The sequence below is a fragment of the Rosa rugosa genome, chromosome 7 (assembly GCF_958449725.1).
Source record: "Rosa rugosa chromosome 7, drRosRugo1.1, whole genome shotgun sequence".
In the NCBI taxonomy this organism is placed as follows: Eukaryota; Viridiplantae; Streptophyta; class Magnoliopsida; order Rosales; family Rosaceae; genus Rosa; species Rosa rugosa.
The window spans coordinates 35,450,291-35,454,543 of NC_084826.1; positions in this window are offsets into that span (position 1 = coordinate 35,450,291).

The window sequence follows — 4,253 nt, forward strand, 5'->3', positions numbered from 1 at the left end:
TTTTTCGTCCTTAAATGAAAATAAAAATCAGAAAATTTCCTATTTATAGAAAATTCCCAATTTTCAAAAATTCATAACTTATTCATACGAACTCCGAATATTGCGTTCCACATGTCCACGAACTCGTATCGACGAGCTCTACAACTTTCATGAAGGAAGTTTTCCCAAATTTTGAACGTATAAAAAGTCAACTTTGTTGACCCCCTAAAAACGTTCGTTTTCGAAAATAAAATCGTTCGAACTAATTCCACAACTTCTCCAAGCTTCGTACTCGCTCCTACTATCGTGAAATCATTTCTAAAAATCCACGGAAATTAATTTGGATTTTTCGGGGTATTACAATCTACCCTCCTTAAAGAAATTTCGTCCCGAAATTTGAGCGTAAGTCAATTCCTCTCGATTAAGGTTGACCTAATCATAGAATCTCCATCTTTTCCAAATCTGTAGTAATCTACAAAGCCACAATCCTTTGTATAAAAATACATTCCTAGGGCCACTAAATCCTTTCATCACAATGTAAATTCACAAAACAACTGCTCAACAACACTCCACATCACATACACAAAATCGTCACATGGATCATCTCATAGATCCTCACATAGATCTTCACATAGATCTTCACATAGATCATCACTCTGTACTGGCATACAAGCACAGTAAACACTCCCACAAAGTGTTTCGCTACTCAATTAGCATCACGGTAAATCTCTATAGTAAAACTCAAGCATGCACCTTTCTTCACAACAATAGAGATGCATCACTCAAAACAAATCATCCCCAAAAGCACGCCAATAAAATATGTCACCCAGTGACGATGACTTGGGCTTGTTCAATCCTTGGGCTAAGCATTAGGGCTGGCCAATTGGGCCTGAAGAAATCGGACCATCCACATTTCGAACCGGCCCAAACCACTTTGGGTTTAACATTTGGGCCTACTATTCGGGCCGAACAATTGGGCTTACCATTTGGGCCTACCATTTGGGCTTACTATTTGGGCTTACTATTTGGGCCTACCAATCGGCCCACCAACTTCCAGCTCGGCTACGGTATGAAATTGTACATACCATATATACGTATGCATACCGTACAGATCGTATATACGTATGCATACCGTACAACTGTATATTCGTATGCATACCGTACAGACCGTATATACGTATGCATACTGTACAACTGGATATAAGTATACATACCATACAGACCGTATATACATATGTATACCGTACATACCGTATATACGTCCGTATATCAAGCATATACGAGATCCAAAAATATTTGTAAGAGGTAAGGTTCGAACTCCCGACCTCAAACACGAAGGTTTTGCTCTCAACCACTGAAGCAAGAGCTGCCTTCATTAATATATGCTCACGTGTTATATTTATTATGTCATAAGCGACATAAATAAAATAACGGGGGAGGCAAGGTTCGAAACCTTAACCTGCTGCACAAGGGCTTTGCCCACCAACCACTGGAGCACAAGCTGTGCTTAATATAATGTGTACAAATGTTTTACTTATTATGTCATAAGCGAACATAATAAAAATAAACGAGAGGCAAGGTTCGAACCTCTGACCTCTTGTACATGAGCCTTGCTCTTCAACCACTAGAGCACCAGCTGCTCTCGTTACTATCCATGCAACTTCTTTTATTTATTCTATCATAAGCGATAGAATAACAACAAACTGTCGGTACACTCCACGTGCCACGACACGTCTCTTCCGTGATTTACGGAAAGCAAATCACTTTCGGCTAAAGCTGTCTGCCACAGCGTCTCGAGGTTCGGCCTGTCCCCTTACACGCTCAACACGCGCCAACAGCTTTTCCGGGTTTCGGGGCGACTTTAATCCAACGCGTGGATTCAAATTCTGAGATCGTTCATCCAACGGTGGAGATCTGCTCACCTTGTTCTATAAATAGGTGCATTCTGGAGAAAAACTGTTCACTCCAAAAGAAAAGAAATTTTTCTTCCGAGCTCAAGTCTTTCTCTCTCAACTCTTCAGCCTTTCTCTTCTCAAATCCTTTCTTCATCAATTTCAATCCTTCTCTTCTGATCTTCTCTCCCATCTAGTTGATTCAATCCCATCTTTCCTCTGAACTTTCAGATCTTCAATATTTTCCTCCAAATCTTCAATCCTTCTTTCTCAGATCTTTTCTTCCATTTGAAGATTCGATCTCATCTTTCCTCTGAGAATCTCAGATCTCCAATCACCAGTTCAACAACTCCAATCCTTCTAACAAAATCTCCCTCAAACACTAAACCATGTATTCCTCGATTTCCACATCCTCTCACCCCATGACCCAAGAGCCACGAACTCTGCAACTAATGGAGCTCCAAACCCCGCAACAAATGGAACCACAACAACAGCAACCAACAGAGGAGGGAGGAAACACCCAAGCAGCTGGAAGTAGTGCCAACATGGATTTCTGGCGAAGCCGTACCAGGTGGATTCCTACTCCAGAACAAATAAGAATCCTCAAGGATCTTTACTATGTCAAGGGATTTAAGTGCCCAACTACAGAGCAGATTCACGAGATCTGTCTCCAGCTGAACCAGTATGGGCATGTTGAGGGTAAGAACATTTACTTTTGGTTCCAGAACGTCAGGGCTCGAGAGAAGCAGATGAATAGGTGTAATCAGGCTGCTCCAGTGCCCATGAGAACTAGTTCTCTTGGTACTGGTAGATCCATTGATCTCAATTTTGGGTCCACTGGTTCTACTGGTGCTGGTGGATCCATCGACATCAATTTTGGGCCAGCTGGTGGATCCATTGACATCAATTTTGGGTCCACTAGTTCTACTGATGATGGTAGATCCATTGATCTCAACTTTGGTTCCACCTATTCTACTGGTAATGAAGGATTTCTTGATTTAAATTCTGTTTCATATTCTTCCTCACACTTCAACACTAATACTAGTACAACTCTTTTGGCACAACAGGAGGACAAACATCCCTGCAACAACGAGGAGGAGATCACCAGGAGGTTCAAACTCTTCCTCTGTTCCCCGTGCACGGCGAGGACGTCTTTGGTAACCTGAAGACTACTTCCGAGGAAGGTAGTGCACATGATTACTATTTCGGTGGCTCAGGCGGTTACAACCGTGGATCTCCAGTTTCTCTTGAGCTCAGCCTCAACCCATCCGGAGCTGCTGACTAGGCTTAGTACAGCATAGTCCTCGTTTTCCTTTTTCTTCTTTTTTTTTTTTTCTTTTTTTTTTTTTGTAATATAAACTCAATAAGATGGTGTGCATGTTTTCTTTCCTGTTTGTTTAACCAACAACAACACCAAGGATCGAACCTTGGTCACCCAATACTATTTTCAAAACCATAAACAACTCTACTGCACACATCTTTCATAATGATGCAATAAAAACAATCACTCAAAAAGAATCCAACAATCAATTAAGTCGCATCGAGGTCTAGCTAGTATCCTCTGAGTCAAACCAAACACAACAATTTCATCGATAGGATTAGGGATTTATAAAGCTAAACACATCCTGAGTTAGCTAGGAAAACCCACGTTTTTAGAGTTACTCTTACAACTCTTATAGAATCTCGATAATTCGATCTATCAATTGCTTCAACAAAAACTCACCACAATTCAATCCCTAACATTTAGCGATTCAGAAATCGAATCAAACTCCATATCACATAGTAATTCACTTGAACCACTATGGATACCTAACAAAGTCACTAAAATCAATATCTGAAATTGCGTTTAACTATATCACCTAAAATCAATCACCAAAGGCAAACCCTTGCCTGACTCTAACATGTCCTCCATGCTTCTTCTTGCACCATACATAGGCCTCAAAATTCAATTTCATTCACTTGAACAAAACTATATTCACAAGTCACGGTCAGGTCATCAACCCATGGTGTTCAAATGAATAAATTTCAGATCCAGTTTTCCTTGTGAATCGTAACGTATCGTTCCAAAATGATGCAAGCAACATCAACCACGTATATAAGACACATCTCGCGAACTCAATTCAAATTCCGAATCACCAAAACTACTACTAATTCCAATTCTACCAACAATCTTGATTCTGAAGGAATTATAGTACTCAACGACAACCCAAAACAATGGTCTCTCATCTCTAACCATCGAGCACAAAATAAAATTCTTGTCTCGCACCTTAAACCCTGCTTAACAACTTACAAGCACAAGGAAGAAGTAACCACAATAATTTCTTCCCTAACCTCAACCCTACTAACAAACTCCACAAGGACATCTCATTACAAAACAAGATA